Source organism: Saccopteryx bilineata, chromosome 10, assembly GCF_036850765.1.
Source record: "Saccopteryx bilineata isolate mSacBil1 chromosome 10, mSacBil1_pri_phased_curated, whole genome shotgun sequence".
Classification (NCBI taxonomy): Eukaryota; Metazoa; Chordata; class Mammalia; order Chiroptera; family Emballonuridae; genus Saccopteryx; species Saccopteryx bilineata.
Window position 1 is genome coordinate 30,382,942 of NC_089499.1, and position 24,346 is coordinate 30,407,287.

At 38.5% G+C, this 24,346-nt stretch overlaps 1 non-coding gene across 1 annotated transcript; it reads left to right on the top strand.

Annotated features, from left to right (window-relative positions):
- Window positions 1-316: 316 nt before the first annotated feature.
- LOC136314789 (U6 spliceosomal RNA) lies at window positions 317-423 on the top strand. The gene has a single exon (XR_010727371.1). It is a non-coding gene; the product is annotated as a U6 spliceosomal RNA (small nuclear RNA).
- The last annotated feature ends 23,923 nt before the right edge of the window (window positions 424-24,346 follow it).

Consider the following 24,346-nt stretch of genomic DNA (forward strand, 5'->3'; position numbering starts at 1 on the left):
AAAAGAGTTAACCACCCTGATGTTGTATGGATATTATAATGTTTATAATCATTGGGTTCATACAGCATAACGGGCGGTTAACTCCTTTGTGGACCTGCAGGAAATTTCTGGTGGGCCAACACTGGTCCGCGAACTGGTGGTTGAAAACCCAAGTTAGGTAGGTCACTTGATGTCTTCTGGCCTCAGTTTCCTCATCTCTAAAATAGAGATATTTATAGTACTTGCTTAGTAAAAATGCTGACAATGTTACTGATATTAATTCATATACACACACACACACACACTCACATACACACACACACATCAAAACTGTATTGTGCTCGCTTCGGCAGCACATATACTAAAATTGGAACGATACAGAGAAGATTAGCATGACCCCTGCGCAAGGATGACACGCAAATTCGTGAAGCGTTCCATATTTTTTATCTTTGAATATATGTATCCTGATTTATTGATGTCACCCCATTAAAAAAATAAAATTATTTAATAAAAAAAAAAAAGTAAAAAAAAAACAAAACTGTATCTGGCACATAGTAAGTGCTCACTATCATTAAGCTATTTAGAATTTAAATTCAAGTGACTCCCTAAACTCAATCGTTAAGCTCTGAAAAAGTGTTTTGAATTACAGCTGGCTAACTTTCCTGATTTCCAATAAGACAGTACTTCTCCACAACAAACAGGACTATTTATTTTTATTTTGGCCTCAGTGCCTTTTTAAAAACAAATCCATGTTCAAATCTAAAACAAAACCAAATACATTCAGCAATGGTGGATATTTTCTAAAAATAAGGACTTCCCTTACTCTTAGTGTCAAGCTGGAGTTTCCTGTGGAGGCCAGATGCTGAAAGCCTGCTGAGAGATCAGCATGTGATGAAATCAACAGAAAAGACCAAAACGATCATATCCTGGAAATGCATTCTGTCAACACAAAGCCCATCCACTCTCCTCTCTCCACAGCCTCTGGCTGGGACCACTTAAATCTCAGGACATTGTGGTACAGCAGCAGTGATGGTAAACTACAGTACCGAGTCAGAGGAAGGGAGGTAGCGCATTCTCTTCCTCTCTCCTTTTTTTTTGTTACACATTTGTTTTAATTTTATGGGATTTGTCTAGGTCTGGAGCGGGGTGGGGGGTGGGGGGCATGAAAATAACACAGGCATGTGCATGTGGCAAGTTCTAGAACAGTGGTTGTCAAATGTGATCTCTGACCAGGATACATCAGCATCCGCTAGGAATTTGTTTGCGATGCAAATGTGTGGCTGCTGCTAACTCAGGGACTCCAGTTGTGGAGCTCAGCGAAGTGTTCTAACAAATGCTTCAAGTGACTCAAACCCTGCTCAAGTTAAGAACCAAAGAAGAGAAGCTACGGACCTAGTCTCTAGTGCTGTCTCTGACATATGTTTCTTGTGTGGCTTTGAGATTAACTTTATAATCTCTCACACCCCAAGCACCCCTCTACAAGAGATAGATGGAGATACTGTGTCCCTGGTAATAGATAACCTGCGAGGGTACTTCATAAACTCTAGTATGACAGGAGCATGTATTGGGGCCATTGATACTGGTGGTGCAGGACAAGTATGTCAGAAGGGGATCACTCAGGTGTGGTTAAGGCTGAGTGAGTTTTTAAAATAAAAAGAAAATTAATATGAAATAGCAATAAAGTTGTTTTTAGATTTTGGGGCTGCCTTTCATGGGCCGACCACACTAGACCAGTCAGAACAACACCATAGTGTCAGTGCCCAAGAATGTCCCCAGACTGAGGTTCCACTTGAGGGGGATGAAGAGAACAGTGGTGACTGCTACTCTCCTCCTTTTGGCATTTAATTGTGTACCATTAGTCCAGCTAGACTGTCTCTTTCTCTGTGGTAGTGTGAGGGCAAGACATGGCTTGATTTACCTCCGAGAGTGTGGAGTCACAGTTAAGAAATATTGGCTTGGGAAAAAAACCTTCACAAAAATACAGCTGGATAAAGGATATAGTTTGACTGTTTAGATCCCAGGAAAATATATTCTTTGATATTAAGAGAATACGTTAGCGTTTTCCTGAATCCAGATTGAAAAGACTGAAGCTCATTGTCTAGTCATTCAAAATGGATGCAATTTTCCAGTGACAATAAGGGCTATTAAATGTACCAGTTGAAATGAGAACAGTGTGTGGCTTACCAAGCTACATTCTAAATCAGAATTCTTTTTTTTGTATCAATCAAATTGGTGATGCTGTCTGTTATACATTTTTTTAAGTTACTTATGTGTGTCATTGGATTTTATAGAAATATTTAAAATAGAATATCTGCATATAAAGTATCTTTGCTCTACGAGAATATTTTCAGAGCTGTAAGTGGCTCTGAAATGAACACATGAAACTACAGGCATTTTTTTCATACATTTTATACATTTCATAAGAATATTGTTTGTAAAAACTGCTAGTAATGTTCTTTTTGTTTCAAAGGTCTTTCTTCTAATAAAGTGTATGGCCGGTAGTTGCTGCTGTAGTGCCATGCACATGCAGGTTCTCATTGGATTGGGGCAAATGGTAAAGAAACAGTGGAGCCAAAATATGGTGGGCCATTTCTTTATTCAAGTCTCGCACCAGCCGATGAGCAAACACACAGGGCTCCCAAAGCCACTGACCATTCTCCAGTTCCACAACCAGGAGAATCTTCTCTGGTTTTTCCTAGAATCAAAGTCCTCACCAGTCTCAGTGGAGATCACAAAAGCCCCTCACCTCTCATTCCCCATCTGCATATTTTCTTCTCTCTGCACAGACTCTGCAAAAACCTGGCTTCCTCCCTTCTCTTTTCAATACTTTCTGGCGCTAAAACCTCTCTCCTCCACCAAACATTAGTAAGACAATGGCCCTTCCCAAGTGGGAAGGTAATTTACAGTTTCAAAGATCACACACCTGGTGCTGTCCAGCACCATTTTTTAACACTAAAAGTGAGCAAACTAAAAAAATACAAATTTTACAAACTCATTTGCCCAACATAAGGTACTACCTGCATGAAGAAAACACTTTTCTCAATTTAGAATTGAGTTTCAAATGCCCAATATTAAGCTACACTTTATTATTTACACATGCCCCTTATCGGTTTAAGAGGGAACATGATATGACTGTAAAAGTGTAGTTTTGTTTTGTGTTTTTCATTTTATGGTAGAACTCCTTTCAAATGATGGGGCATCTGGTCCCATGTCATGTACCCAAGCCAACAGTGACATAGGAAGTACTCAATTAAAGGAGTCTTTGGCATACTTGGAAATTGTGACTTGGGAACTGAAGCTGCAGAGGAGTTAGCTTTGCCCAAGTCATGTACCCATGCCGCCTCCAACTCTAAATCAGAAATACTTATAGAAAGATTTATAGCTTTCTTTATACACTAGGTTTAGCATACCCTAGTGCCATTAAAATCTGATATTAGATGTCTTCTGTCTGTTTAATTTCCAGAATTGGGATAGTGGTGAACCCATTTATTGGGGTACCACAATTTCTGTTTAACACAAAATAAGGTAAATATTCTAGCACAGGGGTCCCCAAACTATGGCCCGCGGGCTACATGCAGCCCCCTGAGGCCATTTATCCAGTCCCCGCCACACTTCCTGAAGGGGCACCTCTTTCATTGGTGGTCAGTGAGAAGAGCACAGGATACATTCACATCCTGTGCTCCTGGAGTACTGTATGTGGCAGTGCCACAAAGCGCGGCGTTGCTCACGTACAGTACTACTTCCATTTTGTTTTCTTACTTTAAAATAAGATATATGCAGTGTGCATAGGGATTTGTTCATAGTTTTTTTTTATAGCCCAGCCCTCCAACAATCTGAGGGACAGTGAACTGGCCCCCTGTGTAAAAAGTTTGGGGACCCCATTTCTAGCAAGATCAAGTTACTATCTGTACTGCCCTATCCTCTTCATGATTTTAAAAATAGACTATTTTAAAAGCAGTTTTATATTTACATCAAAACTGGACAGAAAATAGAGAGAGTTTCCTTGTACCCCCTGCTCCTCCACATGAATCTCTTCCTCCCCCGACTGTTGATATCGTGCACTAGAGGGTATACATGTGTTACAAGGGATGAGCCTGTATCAGTACATCATTACCATCCAGAGTCCATAGTTTATATTAAGGTACACTCTTGGTGTTGTATAGTATGTGGGTTTTGACACATATGTCTACTATTATAGTAGCATACTGACAGTTTCACCTGCCCCCCCCCCAGTTTTTTTCTGTGTCCCACCTATCCCTCTTCCCTCCTAATCTCTGGCAACCACTGATTTTCTTTCTTTCTTTTTTTTTTTAACATTTTTGTGGTTTTGCCTTTTCAAGAATGTCATACAGTTAGAATCATGCATACAGTTAGAATATAGCCTTTTCAGATTGGCTTCTTTCGCTTAGGAATGTGCATTTAATGTTCCTCCAAGTCTTTCCATAGCTTATTAGCTCATTTATTTTTAGCACTGAATAATATTGCATTTGCATGGATATACCAAAGTTTGTTTATCCATTCAGCTACGGAAGAACATTTGGTTGCTTCCAAGTTTTAGCGATTATGAATCAAAAGATACCATAAGCATTCTTGGGCAGATTTTTGTATAGATATACATTTTTAATTTACTTGGGTAAATATCTGGGAGTGAAATTGCTAGGTTGTATAGTACGACTATGTATTATTTTGTGAGAAAGTGCCAAACTGTCTTTCAAAGTGCATGTACAATTCTTTATTTGCACCAACAATAAGAATCGCTTGCCAACCTTAAGATGGTGTTACTGTTTTGCTATCTCATTGTAATTTGTAAATCCCTAACGACACATGATGAGCATCTTTTCATATGGTTCTTTGTGATGTGCACATCTTTTTTGGTAAAGTGTTCAGGTGTCTTGCTCATTTTTTAAGTGGGTTTTTCATTTTCACATCATTGAATCTTGGTAGTTCTTTGTATATAATTTTTTTTTAACAGAGACAGAGAGAGAGAATCAGAGAGAGCGATAGATAGGGACAGACAGACAGGCACAGAGAGAGATGAGAAGCATCAATCATCAGTTTTTCGTTGCAACACCTTAGTTGTTCATTGATTGCTTTCTCATATGTGCCTTGACCGTGGGGCTACAGCAGACCGAGTAACCCCTTGCTCAAGCCAGTGACCTTGGGTCCAAGCTGGTGAGCTTTGCTCAAAGCAGATGAGCCCGCGCTTAAGTTGGCGACCTTGGGGTCTCGAACCTGGGTCCTCTGCATAACAGTCCAATGCTGTATCCACTGCGCCACTGCCTGGTCAGGTGGTAGTTCTTTGTATATTTTGGACAATATTTCTTTATTAGATATGTCATTCACAAATATCTTCTCCCAGTTAGTGACTTGTCTTCTCATTCTCTCTCTTTTTTTTTTTTTTTTTGTATTTTTCTGAAGCTGGAAATGGGGAGAGACAGTCAGACAGACTCCCGCATGCGCCCGACCGGGATCCACCCGGCACGCCCACCAGGGGCAACGCTCTACCCACCAGGGGGCGATGCTCTGCCCCTCCGGGGCATCGCTTTGCCATGACCAGAGCCACTCTAGCGCCTGGGGCAGAGGCCAAGGAGCCATCCCCAGCGCCCGGGCCATCTTTGCTCCAATGGAGCCTTGGCTGCGGGAGGGGAAGAGAGAGACAGAGAGGAAGGAGAGGGGAAGGGGTGGAGAAGCAAATGGGCGCTTCTCCTATGTGCCCTGGCCGGGAATCGAACCCGGGTCCCCCACACGCCAGGCCGACGCTCTACCGCTGAGCCAACTGGCCAGGGCCGTCTTCTCATTTTCTTGATGGTGCCTTTTACAAAGCAGAAGTTTTTCATTTTAATGAAGTCTAGCTTATCAATTATTTCTTTCATGGAACACCCCTTTGATGTTGTATCTAAAAAGCCATTGCCATCCCCAAGATTACCTAGAATTTCTGCTATGTTATCTTCTAGGAGTTTGATAAATTTTGTATTTTACATTTAAATCTATGAACCATTTTGACTCAATTTTTGGGAAGGGTATAAGATTTGTGTTTAGAATATTATATTCTTTTACATTTTTTTGAAGTAGATATCCGGTTGTTTAAGCACCATTTCTTTAAAAGACTATTTTTTCTCCATTGTATTGCCTTGGTTTCTTTGTCAAAACTCACTTGACTATGGTCATGTGGGTCTATTTTTAGATTTATCTATTTTTCTGTTCTTTTCCCAATATTATATTGTCTTAATTATAATACTTTTAGAATAAATTGTAAAGTTGGGTAATGTCATTCCCCAACTCTGTTTTCCTTCTTCAGGATTGTGTTGACTATTCTAGGTCTTTTGCCCCTCCATATAGAGTTTAGAATCAGTTTGTTGATATGCACAAAATAACTTACTAAAACTGTGACTGGTACTACATTGAATGTATGGATCCCATTAAGAAGACTAGACATCTTAGCAATGTTGAGTTTTCCCATTCATGAACTTGAGAAATCTCTTATTCTTCTTTCTGAGAGTTTTATAATTTTTCTCATTAAAGAAAAATAGTGTGCATACGTTGTTAGATTTATATCTAAGTATTTCATTTGGGAGAATGCTAATGTATTGATAAATATTTTTTTTAAATTTCAAATTCCACTTGTTATTTTCTATTATAAAGAAAAATGGGTGACTTTTGTATAGTAACTTTGTATCCTGCAACTTCTCTATAACTGCTTATATTAGTTCCAGGAGATTTTTGTTTATTCTTTTGATTTTTATATATGGATGATCATGTGATCTATAAACAAAGACAGAGTTATTTTTTCCTTCCTAATCTGTATGCTTTTTATTTCTTTTTCCTGTCTTATTGCATGAGTCAGGAATTTCAATACTATGTTGAAAAGGAGTGGTGAAAGGAGATGTCCTTGCCTTGTTCCTAATGTTAACAGGAAAGCTTTAAGTTTATTTGTGTGATGCTAGCTGTAACTTTTTTTTTTTACAGAGACAGAGAGAGAGTCAGAGAGAGGGATAGATAGGGACAGACAGACAGGAATGGAGAGAGATGAGAAGCATCAATTATTAGTTTTTTATTGTGACACCTTAGTTATTCATTGATTGCTTTCTCATATGTGCCTTGACCGTGGGCCTTCAGCAGAGCGAGTAACCCTTTGCTCAAGCCAGCGACCTTGGGCTCAAGCTGGTGAGCTTTGCTCAAGCCAGATGAGCCTGCGCACAAGCTGGCAACCTCAGGGTCCCAAACCTAGGTCTTCTGCATCCCAGTCCAATGCTCTATCCACTGCACCACTGCCTGGTAAGGCGAGCTGTAACTTTTTTTATAGATGCTCTTTATCAGGTTGAAAGAGTTCCTCTCTATTCTTATTTTGCTGAGAATTTTTATCATGAGTGGATACTGAATTTTGTCAAATGCTTTTCTGCATGTATGGATATGACCATGCAATTTTCCTTCTTGAGTTTGTTGATGTAATGGATTACATAATTGATTTTCATTAAATTAATTGATTTTCATTAAATTAATTTTCATTAAATTAGTTGTGCTAATCTTGATACCTAAAATAAATCCCACTTGGTCATAGATAATTATTTTTATACATTACAGTATTTGATTTAGTAATGCTTTGTTGAAAATTTTTGCATCTACGTATGCTCTTGAGAGATATTGGTTGGTCTGTAGTTTTCTTTTCTTGTAATGTCTTTGTTTACTGTGGGCTTTAGGATAATCTGGCCATGTAGAATGTATTAAAAGCATTTCTCTGCTTCTGCCTTCTAGAAGAGACTGTTAAGAATTGATAAAAATTCTTCTTTAAATGTTTAGTATAATTCACCAATGAACCCACATGGATCTGGTGCTTTCTGTTTTTGAAAGTTATTAATTATTAATTCAATTTCTTTAATAGATATTGGCCTATTCAAATGGTTTATTCTTTTTTATTTTTACGGTAATATTTAATAATTACTTATTTGCAGAATTCCAACAAATAGATACAAGTTCTTTTTTTCATAAAGGCATTTATATTTCTTTGATTATGTAACCAAATTTTCCATCAAATTTGATTGTGTCCCTTGCTTTTACCAGCTTATTTCATTCTATACAACTTCCCTAAGTTTTTATTCAAAAATTATTTTTAAACATTTCTCATTTTTCATCCCTTTATATGAGTTGTTCTCCTTAAAAAGAGAAATGCCATTTACTAATGTCAAATATGACAATGTGGAGTGTTAACTCTGCTCATTTTTTATATTTTGAGTCATCCCTTTACCAGAACTTAATCCAACCCCAACAGGGAATTCTTTTTCTTCACAATGGACCTGTGCATGGAGCAAGCCATGAATCACTCTGAGACACATGGAACATATCCAGCTTATGACTCAAAATTATGTATATTTGAATTAGATTGTATCTCTGCATGATTATGGGATCTATCCTGGACTTTATGGAGAAATGCAAAATGTTATGCCCTTTCCTCAACCATTTAGAAATAAATACCCAATTTAATATAGAATGTCTCCAATATATGTCCCTACATTAAAAACTAATGATTGACCATACCCAATATTTTAAATGTCTGAATAGATATATGACACTATTCTAGAAGAACTCAAGACATCACAATGATGGAAGAAAAGTAATAATTTATAGTTATATTATATCAATTTTTAATATTATAAAATTGTATATTATAAATATAAAAATAATGTAAGTAATATAAAGAATCATATCCATCTTCAAAAAAGGGCTCAATCTTCCTTCCAATGTGTTGTTTTTTTTGCATAAGGTACAACCAAATAAATAATACTCAAAAAATACAATCAATCAAATTATATTAATAGCATATTAATTCAATGTTCATTTTGAAAATTATGGAAAGCAAATAAATGAGATTAAAAATAAGATAGAAAATTCTACCAACCTGGTGTGGCAGATTGCAGTTTCCAATGAGGACACATTCTCTCCCATGCTACTCTTTTCAGAGAGAAGTGGATTTGTATTTTCTCCTCTTGAATCTGAGCAAACTTATGACTGTGGTATAAATAACGCTATGAGAAATCGGAGGCTAATGAATGTTGACACGGTTTCTACCTGATTCTCTTTTGGTTCATCCACTATTCTGAGCAGCAGCCCAGGCCACGTGGAGATGCTACATGTTTAGATGTTCTGGCTGACAGCCTCAGCTAAGGTCTCAGCCAACAGCCAGAATCAGCTGCCACACATGTGCATAAGTAAGCAAATGACTTTAACTCTTAGCCATCAAATCATACCTCAACACCTTCCCAACTGACCTTCTTTGAATTTCCAACCCCATCTTCCATGTGGTGCAAAGAATAGTCTGTGTTTCTGAACTCTGAGATGTCCTGTTACCAAAGTAAGTTTGGGGTAGTTTGTTACGCAGCAGTGGTAACTAGGACAACTGTTTAATGCTGTGGGGCAGATATCTTCCATTTGCCTTTTATCCTCAGATCTACTTTCTACCTGTTTCCATCATGCTTTCCTCCCTGTGGATGCTGACCTGCATGGACTACATCAACAGTTTCCTTTGCTTTCTAGCGTGCAGTTATGCCAGCCAATTGGGGACCCTGGAGGGAGGGCAGAGGACAAAGGAATCATTTCTCTGTCTTCTTTACTGGAAAAATTGCCTCAGGCAGTGGTCTTCAGCTCCAGACACTGCTGCTCTCAAGGTGGCCCACACAACTCTCTCTCCTGGCTTCCAAATAATGGACATTTAATTTTTAATACTGTTTTGTTCTCTCATTACTTGCAGGCTAGTAGTGAGGTCCTACCTTTCTGTTATTCATGATGCTGCCTAGGCATCCATTTTGTGTGTGTTTAACTGGCTTGGTTACACAAAACAAAACTTCTCATTTCTCTGCTCTAGTTAGGTAAGGGCTAAGTCCTGACTTCACCTGTCTACCTCGACTTCTGTTCTCGCTCACCTAACATATAGGATAGCCAATACTAAGACACTCAACTTCCCATCAGGCAGTCTCCTGAGACCAGGCAGCACTTTTAACCAATCCTGTTGGGAATAACTGATAACAGCTAATAATTGGTTTAGCTTTAATGCCTATATAAAGAAAGATACTCCTCACCTAAACTTCTTTAATGATATTTAAAATTCTGCAATTATTTATATTTCTTTTTTATTTATTGATTTATTTTTATATCCCCCTGCCTTCTAAATGTGTTGCTTGTAGTAAGTACTCAATAAATATCTGTTGAATAGATAGATACTCACCGATCAGAAGATATTTCCAGAAATAAAGGTAAAAGTAATTAAATATATTTTGCTGGGGACACTCTCTCATTATGTAAGTGATTGTAATAATACAATCACTTTAGCTCTAAAGCTATTGGTGGGCTGGAGAGGGTCCCCAGTCTTTTTAAAATAAGACAGGTTGACTCAGTTCTTCTTTTTTTTTTCTCTCTCTTCATTTCTCCGAAGCTGGAAACGGGGAGGCAGTCAGACAGACTCCCGCATGCACCCGACTGGGATCCACCCAGCATGCCCACCAGGGGGCGATGCTCTGCCCCTCTGGGGCGTCACTCTGTTGCATCCAGAGCCATTCTAGCACCTGAGGCAGAGGCCACAGAGCCATCCTCAGTGCCCGGGCCATCTTTGCTCCAACGGAGCCTTGGCTGCAGGAGGGGAAGAGAGAGACAGAGAGGAAGGAGAGGGGGAGGAGTGGAGAAGCAGATGGGCGCCTCTCCTGTGTGCCCTGGCTGGGAATCGAACCCGGGACTCCCACCGCTCTACTGCTGAGCCAACCGGCCAGGGCCTGACTCCAGTTCTTTAGGGGAGTGGGCATCATAGAACCAGAAGGACCAGAGTAGGGAGTCAAAATTGAATATATAATAAGCATGGGCTTAATTTGAAGATGCATTCAAAATGGCATGACCTAGAAAGTATGTCTCACAGACAGAAAAAACTAACCTCCAAGAATAGCCCATAATGACAGTGTCTAAATAATCCCTACTACTATTTGCAAAGAGCGTGGCATGCATTTAAATTGGTCAGGTGGCCCCTCTTACTAGACAATTGGTTGTAAAGATATATATTAACCATGGATTCTAGGCTGTTGTGTCATGCTCAAACTAGGTTAGCAATAGATAGAGGGTCAGATATCTTGTTGGGCCCAGGACTATCTTAACTTACTCCTGTTTCCCACATAGTTATTATTAATAGTATATTTTTTAAAATCTCAAGTGTGTACCAATTTGAATAATAATACAATCACTTTAGCTCTAAAGCTATTGGTGGGCTGGAGAGTGTGGAGAGGGTCCCCAGTCTTTTTAAAATAAGACAGGCTGACTCTAGTTCTTTAGAGGAGTGGGCATCATAGAACCAGAAGGACCAGAGTAGGGAGTCAAAACTGAATGCAGTTCTTCAAATGGAGCCATTGTTGTAGATGTTTGGGTAGCAAGGAGTTCCAGGGCATCTTCCTGCTACATTTGGATCAGGGGCTGAGTGTCCTGAAGGAAGGACTGGCAGAGGGCACTAACAGCATCTCAAGTGCAGGGCATTTCATGGAGTCTCCACTATACTGACCTCATATGTGGCCCCCACTATGCACAGCTATCACTGAAACATTGTGAAAATAGAAAACATCTGTTTTGTGAAATTAATTAGAAAAGTCTACGCTTGGGCCTCTGCCTTTGACTCTGGTCCCTCAAGACCCTATTTACCTTCATCTCTAGAACAGAAATTCTTCTTCCTCTATCACATTCCTTACCATTCAAAATTATGGTCAAAACTTGCCTTTCAAACACATTCATGCTTAAATTCTCACAGACCTGGAATATATTTTTGTTAAATTAGGTTATTAATGGTTTTGATTTAGACAAAACCTGGAGAGTAGACCTTTCTTCCAAATACCTCCACATAACAGAGCTGAGGCACCCAATGCTGTCTTTCCCCTGCCTGGGGAACTATAGTTAACCTTGGCCATCGCTTGGTCCATTTGTATATCCAGCCTTGGGAATCAAGGGATTTGAAAATCTACCCCATGGGAGTGGGTAGAACTTAATGGGGCCACATTTTTGGTTAATATATTAGTCTGATGTTTTTTTCTGTGCAATCCAAAACAAATATAAATAATTCTATGTATTAGTTCATTTCTTTATCTGTAATCACAAAGGCAAAAACCTAACTATTTTGGTTGTGAATTCTTCTTTTCAAATTCTAGAGAAACTTTATAGAAACCGAACCCATAACTGAGGAGGTCACTGTTATAGGCAGCCAGTTACCCTCAACAGAACAGGTTTTTATCACACTTTGTCAAGTCCTCTGGCTTAGACACCCAGAGGATGTTTAGGTTTAGTTTTAAAACAAACAAATAAAAATATCAAGGCCTTTATTTATTATGGTAATCAGTGAGTATACTGGACATCAATACAAGACTCAACTCAGTTTTGGGGTTCTAGAATTCTCCACATCCTTTGAATGACATCCTCAACTTCTTTGCATCTGTTACTTCAACTCAAAAGTTGTTCTGAGAGCTGCATGCTAGAATGTATATGACAGCATATTGCAAAGAGTTGGAAATGTTCTTGAAAATCTTTAAATGTTACTTTAATCCGTATATAATGCTTTTCAGTGGTTTCAAGTTAACAGATAACAGGTGAAGAATTATAACATGTAACATGTATCCTTACTATGACCCTTAATCAGTAATTGACACATAGATACTCATTTTATTTCTGCTAAAGGAAGAAGAGAAAGAAGAAAGGAAGGAATGAAGAAAGAAAGGCAGACCTATGAAAGTATTTAAAAAGTCTATAATTATTTTTAAACTTGCTTAAAGGGCAGCAAAATCAGTTGCAAATATATGGTATGTGTATTAAGACTTTGCTATATCTCTTTAACTAGAGTTTGATAATGAGTTTTCAGGGTTGATTATTTTTATTATTTAAAAATTTTTTTTGATTAATTTTAATTTATTGTGTTTACATAGATTCTATTGTCCCACTATACATCCCCCCTCACTCATGTTTTCCTCAACATCCCTCTTCCCCCCATCCTCAAAATTCCTTTCCCCCTTCCCTCCAGGATTATTCCATCCTTTTTTTTTTTTTTTTTATAACGGAACAACTTTATTTTATTTTATTTATTCATTTTTAGAGAGGAGAGAGAGAGAGGGAGAGATAAGAGAGAGAGACAGAGAGAGAGAAGGGGGGAGGAGCTGGAAGCATCAACTCCCATATGTGCCTTGACCAGGCAAGCCCAGGGTTTCCAACCGGCAACCTCAGCATTCCAGGTCGACGCTTTATCCACTGCGCCACCACAGGTCAGGCCTGATTATCCCATCCTATCATCCCCTTTGCCTCTGCTTTCTCTCTGGATCCTTTGATCCCGCCTCTGCCTCTATTTCGTTCTTCAGTTCACATTCTTCATTGGATTTCTTAAATGAGTGAGGTCATATGATATTTTTCTTTCTCTGCCTGGCTTATTTCACTTAACATAATAGTTTCCAGGTTCATCCATGTTGTCACAAAGGTAAGATTTCCTTCTTTTTCATGGCCCCATAGTGTATATGTACCACTGCTTTTTAATCCACTTGTCCACTGACAGACATTTGGGCTGTTTCCAGATCCTGGCTATTGTAAACAATGCTGCCATAAACATGGGGGTGCATTTCTTCTTTTGAATCAGTTATGTGGTGCTCTTGGAATACATTCCTAAAAGTGGGATGGCTGGGTCAAAGGCAGTTCTATTTTTAATTTTTTGAGGAAAAAAATTTTAAAAACACCATTTTCCATAGTGGCTGCACAAGTCTGCATTCCCACCAGCAATGCAGGAGGGTTCCCTTTTCTCCACATCCTCACCAGCAGTTATTATGAGTTGCTTTGTTTGAGACTTGTTTGGAGGTTCTAGCAGGGGAGTGTTGTTTTGTTAATGAGTGCCATTCTGACTGGTGTGAGGTGATATCTCATTGTGGTTTTAATTTGCATTTCTCTAATGATTAGTGATGCTAAACATTTTTTCATGTGCCTATTGGCCATCTGTATGTCCTCTTTGGAGAAGTGTCTATTTATTTCTTTTGCCCATTTTTTCATTGGATTGTTTATCTTCCTGGTGTTGAGCTTTACAAGTTATTTATAAATTTTGGTTATTAACCTTTTATCAGAGTATTGTCAAATATGTTCTCCCATTGTGTGGTTTGTCTTTTTATTCTGTTCATATTGTCTTTAGCTGTGCAAAAGCTTTTTTAGTTTGATATAGTCCCATTTGTTCATCCTGTCTTTTATTTCACTTGCCCCTAAAGATTAATCAGCAAATATATTGCTGTAAGAGATGTTGGAGAACTTACTGCTTATGTTTTCTTCTAAGATGGTTATGGTTTCACGACTTACATTTAAGTCTTTTATCCATTTAGAGTTTATTTTTGTGAATGGTGGAAGTTGGTGTTATAGTTTCATTGTTTTGCAGGTATCTGTCCAATTTTTCCAACACCATTTGTTAAAGAGACTGTCTTGACTTCATTGTATGCTCTTACCTCCTTTGTAAAATATCAGTTGTCCATAAAGGTGTGGGTTTATTTCTGGGTTCTCTGTTCTGTTCCATTGATCTATATGGCTGTTCTTATGCCATTACCAAGATGTTTTGAATACAATGGCCTTGTAGTATAACTTGATATCAGGAAGTATAATATCTCCCACTTTATTCTTCTTTTTCAAGATTGCTGAGGCTCTTCGTGTTCTTTTTTGGTTCCATATAAATTTTTGGAATATGTGTTCTATATCTTTGAAGTATGTCCTTGGTATTTTAATGAGAATTGCACTGAATTTATACATTGCTTTGGGTAAGATATACATTGTAATGATGTTTATTCTTCCTATTCACAAACACAGTATATGCTTCCACTTGTTTGTATCTTCCTTGATTTCTTTTATCAATGATTTATAATTTTCCAAGTAAAAGACTTTAACCTCCTTGGTTAAATTTACTCCTAGGTACTTTATTTTTATTTTTTGCAATAGTGAAGGGGATTGTTTTTATAAGTTCTTTTCAGAAAGTTCATTTTTGGTGTATAAGAATGCCTCTGATTTCTAAAAATAATTTTCTATCCTGCCACCTTTCTGAATTCATTTATCAGCTCCGGTCGTTTTTTGACTGAGACTTTAAAGTTTTCTAGATACAGTATTATATCATCAACAAATAATGATAATTTTACTTCTTCTTTTCCAATTTGGATGCCTTTTATTTCTTCTTCTTGTTTAATTGCTGTGGCTAGAATTTCCAGAGCTATGTTGAATAAGAGTGGTGAAAGGGGGCACCCCTGCCTTGTTCCTGATCTTAGGGGATTGCTTTTAATTTTTGCCCATTGAGTATGATGTTGGCTGTGGGTTTGTCGTAAATGGCCTTTATCATGTTGAGGTATGTTCCCTGTATTCCCACTTTGCTGAGAGTTTTGATTATATGTGTGCTAGATTTTATCAAATGCTTTTTCTGCATCTATTGAAATTATCATGTGGTTTTTCTCCTTCCTTTTGTTTATGTGATGAATCACATTGATTGATTTGCAAACATTGTGCCAGCCTTACCTCCCCAGAATAAATCTCACTTGATCATGTTGTATAATTTTTTTCATGTATTGCTAGATTCAGTTTGCTAATATTTTGTTGAGAATTTTAGTATCTAAATTCATCAGGGATATTGGCTTATAGTTTTCTTTTTTTGTATTGTCTTTGCCTGGTTTTGGAATCAAAATTATGCTCAACTTATATAAGGAGCTTGGATGTCTTCTCTCCTCTTGAATTTTTTTAAATAGCTTGAGAAGTATAGGAGTTAGTTCTTCTTTGAATGTTTGGTAGAATTCACCTGTGAAGCCATTTGGCCCAGGGCTTTTGTTTGTTGGGAGTTTCTTGATAACTGTTTATATCTCATTTGTTGTAATCAGTCTGTTTCAGTTTTCTGATTCTTGCAGATTGATATTTGAAAGATTATAGTTTTAAGGAATTTGTCCATTTCACCTAGGTTGTCTAATTTTTTGGCATAGAGCTCTTCATAGTATTTTCTTACAATCCTTTGTATTTCTGCTGTGTCAGTTGTTACTTTTCCACTCTCATTTCTAATTTTACTTATCTGAGTCCTCCCTCTTTTTTTCTTGGTGAGTCTGGTTAAATGTTCATCAATCTTGTTTACCTTTTCAAGGAACCAGCTCTTGATTTCATTGATCCTCTGTATTGTTTTTTTAGCCTCTATGTCATTTATTTCCACTCTGATCTTTATTATTTCCTTCCTTCTACTTTATCTGGGCTTTACTTGCTGTTCTTTTTCTAGTTCTTTTAGATGCAGGGTTAAGTTGTTTATTGAGCTTTTTCTAGCTTCTTAAGGTATGCCTGAAATGCTATGAACTTCCCTCTCAGGACTGCTTTTGTTGTGTCCCATAAATTTTGAGTTTCTGTATGTTCATTTTCATTTGTTTCAAGGAAATTTTTTATTTCTTCTTTGACATCATTGTTAACCCATTCATTACTGAATAACATGCTATTTAGTTTCCAAGTGTTTGAATGTTTTTCATTTTTTCTATAGTAGTTGATTTCTAATTTCATGCCATTGTGATCAGAAAAGATGCTTGATATGATTTCAATCTTCTTAAATTTGTTGAGACTTGTTTTGTGTCCTAACATGTGGTCCTTTCTAGAGAATGTACCATGAGCACTTGAAAAGAATGTATATTCTGCTGCTTTAGGGTGTAAAGTTCTGAAGATATCTATTAAATCCAGTTGATCTATTGTGTCCTTTAAGTCTGCTGTTTTTTTTGTTGTTGTTGTTAATTTTCTGTCTGGAGGATCTATTTAGTGATGTTAGTGGGGTATTGAAATCTCCTAATATTATAGTATTGCTGTTAATCTCACCCTTTATGTACATCAAAATCTGCTTTATATATTTAGGTGCTCCTATATTAGGTGCATAGATATGTATACAGCTAATGCTTGACTTCCGACCACGATTGGTTTCAACAGACCAGTTGTAACACGATTTGGTCATAAGTTGAGTAGGCTATATGTACAGTACTGTGAAATGATGTTATGAAAATCTTTAAGTAATATTTTATCATAATTTTCTTTTATTATTGTTATATATCATAATTTTCTTTGTTCATTTTATGCCATTTTTATCATCTCTACACCATTTTGTTTCCTATTTTTACATTCGTCAGGTTTAAGTAAAATACTGCATTACCAGTACAACTGGTTTAATATTTGCAGACAATTTCCTCTTGGTAGACATTTTGGGGGGGGGGTTGATGAAAAATATCCAAGACAAAACACAAATTGCTGTACCAAGTCTGGGATAACAGTTGAAATGATGCACATGGAGATGGTAGTGCTGCAGGAAGCTGGTCCGTACTGTCGTACACCCAGCTGGACAATGCTTGCTCTGCCAGATGTGGAGCAGTTGTGGCTAGCAATTGTGGTCATTAAGTCCAATGGTTGTAAGTTGCATAGGTTGTAAGTCAATCAATATTTGTAATGGTTATATCTTTCTGTTGGATTGCTCCTTTTATCATTATGTAGCGACCTTCTTTATCCCTTTCTAGGCTTTGTTTTAAAGTCCATTTTGTCTGATATAAGTATTGCTACCCCAGCTTTCTTTTCATTTCCATTTACATGAAATATTTTTTTCCAACCTTTTACTTTCAGTCTATGTGTATCTTTTGTTTTGAGGTGGGGCTCTTGTAGACAGCATATGTATGGGTCTTGTTTTCTTATCCACGCAGCTACCCTATGTCTTTTTTTTAATTAATTAATTAATTTATTTATTTATTACGGAGACAGAGAGTGAGTCAGAGAGAGGGATAGACAGGGACAGACAGACAGGAACAGAGAGAGATGAGAAGCATCAATCATTAGTTTTTCATTGCACGTTGCAACACCTTAGTTGTTTGTTGATTGCTTTCTCATATGTGCCTTGACCGCGGGCCCCCAGCAGACCGAGTAGACCCCTGTTGGAGCCAGCGACCTTGGGTTCAAGCTGGTGAGCTTTTGCTCAAACCAGATGAGCCCGCGTTCAAGCTGGCGACCTCGGGATCTCAAACCTGGGTCCTCAGCATCCCAGTCCAACGCCCTATCCACTGTGCCACCGCCTGGTCAGGCTATCCTATGTCTTTTGATTGGAGCATTTAACCCATTTACATTTAAGGTTATATTTGATATGTAGTTGTTTATTGCCATTTTATTCTTTAAGTCTACATTCCTCTTTTACTATATTTCCCCCTTTTTTCTGTTTACAGCAGGCCCCGTAACATTTCTTGCAGCATTGGTTTGGTTGTAATGAATTCCTTGAGTATTTTTTTTTTTTTTTTTGGTCTGGGAAGCTTTTTATTTCTCCTTCAATTTTAAATAATAGCCTTGCTGAATAAAAAAGTCTTGGTTGTAGTCTTTTGTTCTGCATTACTTCGAATATTTCTTGCCATTTCCTTCTGGCCTTAAGTGTTTCTGTTGAAAGTCAGATGTCATCCTTATGGGGGCTCCTTTGTAGGTAATAGATGCTTTTCTCTTATAACTGTTAGTATTCTTTCCTTATCTCTTACCTTTGGTATTTTAATTATGATGTTTCTTAGTGTAGGTCTCTTTGCAATCCTCTTTAATGGGGTTCTCTGTGCTTCTTGAACTTGAGTGACTTTTTCTTGCATCAATTTAGGGAATTTTTTAGCTATGATTGCTTCAGTCAGGTTCTCTATCCCTTGTTCTTTCTTTTCTCCTTCAGGAACCCCTATGATGCGGATGTTATTTCTTCATGTTGTCACAGAGCTCTCTTAGAGTTTCCTCAGACTTTTTGAGCCTCCTTTCTTTTTGCTGCTCTGTTTCTGTGTTTTTAATTATGTTGTCATCTAAATTGCTGATTGTATCCTCTGCTTCACCTAGTCTGCTTTTAATTCCTTGTCATGTATTCTTCATTTCTGATATTGTATTTGTCATTTCTGACTGGTTCTTTTTTATGATTTTAATTTCCTTTTGATGCTTGTTATCCCTTTTTTTAGGTGTTTATTATGTCCATTATGTTCATTTGTAATCTGCTGTGTGCTACTTATATGCTATCACTATTCTTTTTGCTATTTGTGTCAGCATTTTCCACATCTTAGCTGGGTCATGTGTGAGGAGCCCTTCTTTAAATTACCACTCTAACAAGGGTTGTTATGTCCTGAACGAATGCTTTCTGTATCTGGCCACTGAATGTGCCTGCCCTGGACCTTTCTGGCTGGAGCTTTGCAAAGATCAGTGGAGGTCACTTCCTATGACTGGATCTTATCAACTATTTGGAGCTATAGGTGATCCAGATCTTGTGGCTGCCTCTGCTGGGCCCATGTGCCATTGTAAATATCAGTTGCTCTCTTAGGCTAGCTTTTATCTACTCTTGGCCTGGGGGAAGTTCCTTTAAAAGTTCAAGTTCCCCTGAGATCTGCTTTCTGCTGCCTCTTATTGCTGGCTACTTATTGGGCTCAGTACTGTAATTCAGTGATTAGGTGCAGTATTGGATGTGGCTTGCCCCTTAGTCTCAGATGTCATTCTATCCAGACATTTATTTATTTTATTTTATTTTTTCTTCTTTTTCAGCACTCTGAAGTGTGTGGTCACAGGGGTCCAGTGGGTGTGGACTCTAGGCTCCTAATGTGTGGTCTGTCTGCTGGCCTCCCACCACTGCTGTTGCAGCCTCGGGTGTTTGGGCTTGGGTGCTGTGGGTGCCAGCCCGTTTCCATGGCTGCCGTGGCTTCTGCCATCCCTGGCTGGGCCCATGCTCACCCGCTCAGACTGCCTTCGAGGTTGCCCGGGCTCCAGCCGCCACCAAAGGCAGGCTTCCACCACAGGCAGAATTGTGTGTGAGCTTGGACCTCAGCAGCAGCTGCCACGGCCCCTGCTTCTGCAGGCAGGCCATGTTTGCTTGCTGGGACCACCCTAGCTCCTGCTCCACTGTGCCTCTTCCCCCCAGTGAACACTCAGCAGCATGGGGGGGGTGTAGCTCAGACCTCAGCACTCACTACCTGTGTCCCTAATGTGCTGCCTGCCTCTATGTGCCTCTTTGTTCTGACTGGAGCAGAAGAGCCTCCGGTGGATGGGGTAATTTCTTCCCTTTACTGGTGTTGCTACTCTGAGGAAAAATGTTCATTTTAGATTTGGGGAGTGATTCAGGGGTTAGTGTGTCCATCCCTCAACATGTCTCCCCCATGCCTCTGAGACCGTACTCTCTCCTGGCAACTCCAGTTCTCCTCACGCTCCCTGCTCCCAGAGCCTTGGGCAGGTGGCTGTGAGCGAGGCTTTGCATGCAGTCCCTTTAATATGGAGCCTGGGTCTGAGAGTTCTGTCTCCTTCTCTCAAATAGGATCTAGGTTCCTTTCTCAGCCAAATATAGTCCATTCTCCCCTTCCAGACTCCAGGGCTCTAGGCTGGAACTCTGGTTCTGTGGCTGAGGACCCACAACTTGCCGGGCAACCTTCCCCACTGAGAGAGTTCCTCTGAGCTGCCACTGGCTCCTGGGAGCTGGAAAGCCCCTTCTGCATCTTCACCTTTCCTACCAGTCTCAGTGTGGCTTCTTTGGTGATCCTTGGCTATAGAATCCTCTTAGTTTAGTCCAAAGTTACTCTTTCAAGATGACTGTCCTCAAAATTAAGTTGTAATCCACTTTGGTTCTGGGATGTGGGAGTTAGAACGTTTGCCTACTCTGTGGCCATCTTGTCTCCCTCTCTAAAAGAAATTTTAAAGACTTTATTCATTTTAGAGAGGAGAAAGAGAGAGAAGTGGGGAAGAGCAGGAAGTATCAAGTCCCATATGTGCATTGACCAGGCAAGCCGGGGGTTTTGAACTGGTGACCTCAGTGTTCCAGGTGGGTGCTTTATCCACTGCACCACCACAGGTCCGGTATTGTGTTTTTATTAACATTGTACAAAACACTCACCTGTATTGGGTTCTCACCCCAAAATGTAGAGTTTTAGAGAAAGATTATGTTTTTATCTCCAAGGTGATAACCAAAAAACAGTATTGTCTTACTGAGCCTTTGTCATAATTACTGCTTTGTTAATGAATAGTTGTAGCAGCCACCTGACTTGGGAGAGCTGATTAAAAATGTAAGAGGTCAACAGAAAATGAAAGAGACTAATATTTTTAAGTTCCAATCTAGCTCAATCCTTTGAACAGTTTGCACTGCTCAAGGAATCTATATCTCAAAAACTCATGGGTGAAGGTTGGGTCTCAAGCCAACCTACAAAACCTATTTAATGGCTCATACATCTGAAGCAGTCTTTGCAATGTAGTCAAGATTTTCCCATAAGATGGCAGAAATATGTCAGTCTTTTTAGACTCTGTAAAATACAAAAGTTCCTTTTCCCGTTCTAATGCACTTCCATGCAGCAGAGAGGAGAATGTGCTAACTGGAGGATTTTCTATGGAATGATTGCCCTGGATCAAGCTTAAGAAGGGTAAAAATTAGATGAGGAAAAGACAGATGTTAAGTGACTCTAAAGGGCCATCTATGACAATGTTGGGGCTGTTAACTTTTTATTCAAGTTAAGAATGGAGGTTTTAAATAAAAATTATATGTCTATATATACACACACATACCCAATATCTAGAATGTATTTTATCTATAATCATGTAATTATGCATGGCTATAAATTAATCATGTAATTGGAGAGCTACAAGAAATCAACTATTTCAGTGCATAATTACAAATAAACTGTTTTTTTTTAAATGGGCCCCAAAGAAGCTTTCTACAATGATTCTGAATGTGCAAGAAGAAGAAAGTGAACTTTTCTAATTTCACAAGGAAAAAAGTCTCTCTAGTACAACTCCTACAGAACTGTTGAGCAGGGAGGCAATTCTTTCACCTTCAGGTCAATTATTTCTTCCACAGGTTTTGGCCTCTACTTCTGAAATTAGAGAGGTAGACTTATTACTTACTCTGAATTCACAGTTTAAACATTCTACTTTGAAATGAGAACTGTTTTCAGACAGTGGTCTTAGGTTGGGGGCCTCATGTGGCATGGCTGCCATCTAGTGTGCTAGAGACTTCATTACATTTTTAAACCAGAAAAATTAGGACAGAATTGCAGTACATATGCGTGCTAATATGCTACTATGACCTGTAGTCCGGAGGTTTTCTAGTGATTTTAAGATGCAAACAGGTAAAAGCTAACAAACATATTTCTATTCATAAATATATTTTACTATGACTAAAAATATCTCCAAAATGCAGCCCTCACCTTTGGGGTACTATGAGAGAATACATGGGCACATGCTTAAGTTCTGGTTTGTGGAAGAAATCAGAATCGTTAAAATTAGATAGTGTGTATAAGAATTAGAATTAACAGAAGTTTTCTTGATTTACTGCTAGTTTTCAAATACATTTAAACAGTTTATATAAACAATGTTAGTGTCCTTAAATCCCTTATCAGTGATAAGGTATCAGTGAGTTCATACCGAAGACTTTTATAGAGAGAACTTTGGCTAAGAGGTAGCATTCAATGGTGGTAAAGACCATGGACTCTTAAAAACCAGGCCACCTGGGTTTAAATACTTGCTCCCCCAACTTAGCAGCTGTGTAGACTGTGAGAATGCTACCTTATGCCAGTGTGCCTCAGTTTTCCTCATGTAGATTGGACTAGCAATAGCAGTTCCAATAGAGCTATGAGATACAAAGAAACCTAACTCATTTTTAAAAATCTATATACTGTGTCCTTTTCTGAATAATCAGGGAGAGTCAGCTTTTGAGTTTTAGAGTCTGTACCATTTTATTTAGAATCCTACATTTTACAGTGAATAAGGAAAGAAGCCTAAAACCTACCCTCCTATTTATTTTTCTTCTCTAGATGTCAGCCAAAGAAGGCGGACTTGTTTTCTGTGCTAAAAAAATTGCATTTTAAGGTTCAATGCAGCGAAATAGCTGAAAAGGTATGGGACCAGAAATTTGGAAGCATGAATGTTATCAGGGTTTTTCAAACAGTAGGAGAAAAGCCAACTGGTTTGCAGTGAAAAGGCATCTGCTCTTAGAGTTTACCTCTCTCTAAGAATTTACTGGATTATATTCAGTGAGTCAAAATGAAGTAAAATGTCATATCTCAACTTCCTGAATGATTGAGGGAAACAAAAGAAACAGAAGCCCATTTCATGATGCATAATGAAATCATAGAATTTGAAGTGAAGACCACAGAAATCCAGAGAAGAAACAAAGTTAGTGGTGAAGGCTAATTCCAGAATGCCTTCTCACTACCCAAGACAAGTTTTTAGCAAATGAAATGAAAGGTCACTAAAATGATATTTTTATTGGTGACTAGCTCTGATTAAGCCAATTATTTAAAACACAAGTAGTTTAAAGACACTTTCCAAGTTTGTAAATACTGTTTACTTATATAATCGCCTGATCTCTGCTTCTCTTAGCAGGTGTTCGGTGCTGATATTTACTGCATGAAAAGAAAAGCCCAGGTGGGTAATTGCTATTGAATCTTAGAGTATTGAGGTAGAACAAAAAGCAAAAAGCCCGCAAATGCCCTAAAGAAATGATTCTTAAGGGTGCAAATATTTTCTAATGTGAACATAGGTGGAAGTTCCCATGAGCATCAGAGAACAGAAAAATTGAACAGCAGAGTTGATAATCCAGGTGACCATTCACTCTTGTTTTTGTGAGAGTTAAGCCTTCAGCCAATCATTTAGGAAATGGTATCTAACCAGATAACCACCAGCTGTCGTAAACACCATTGTCACTCTATAGTATTCCCTCAACTCACGTCTGATTTCAGCAGCAGTTGTGCTGGACAGTTCCTATGAATGCGGACAGTGGTGCAACTGGACTTGCCACTGTTCTTATTCAGATGCTTCCTCTAAAATCAGGGCAGCTTGCTCTGGCAGTATGGGAGGCTTAATTACCCTAGGGGAGATGGCTGCACAATGAAAAATTAGAGTCATTAGAAAAATGCCCCAGCCATCCGTTCTTGTTGGACAATTCTTAGTTTAGTTAGGCAAGGTTTCTCAAAAGGTCTTCAGCAAGATTGAATCCTAGTTGCCCACACCCATAACCAGCTCAGAAAACAGACACCTTTTAAAAACTCTTGTGTCTCTCATTCTCCTTAATTTTATTTTTTTCTTCCTGGGATAACCTCCTTTTCCCCTCAAAATAAAAAAAAATGGCCAGTTTTGTAGTTCTTATCTTCAGCTCTGCTTGTAAAGGGACACAAAGAGACCTCATTTTCTGGTTTGGATATGTCTAGCTACTCCTTTTCAGATCATTCCTCATTGGCCAGGAGAAGCAAGCAAGAATCACTTCTAACTCACCCTGGCTTCCTTGCAGAGAATCTTAAGCTATCTGGCATTCCTTGGGGGAAAGCTGTGTCCACCAGCAACTGTTCATATTCTCTTGCAAACTGCAAATACCTCTTTCAGGATGGGAAACAAG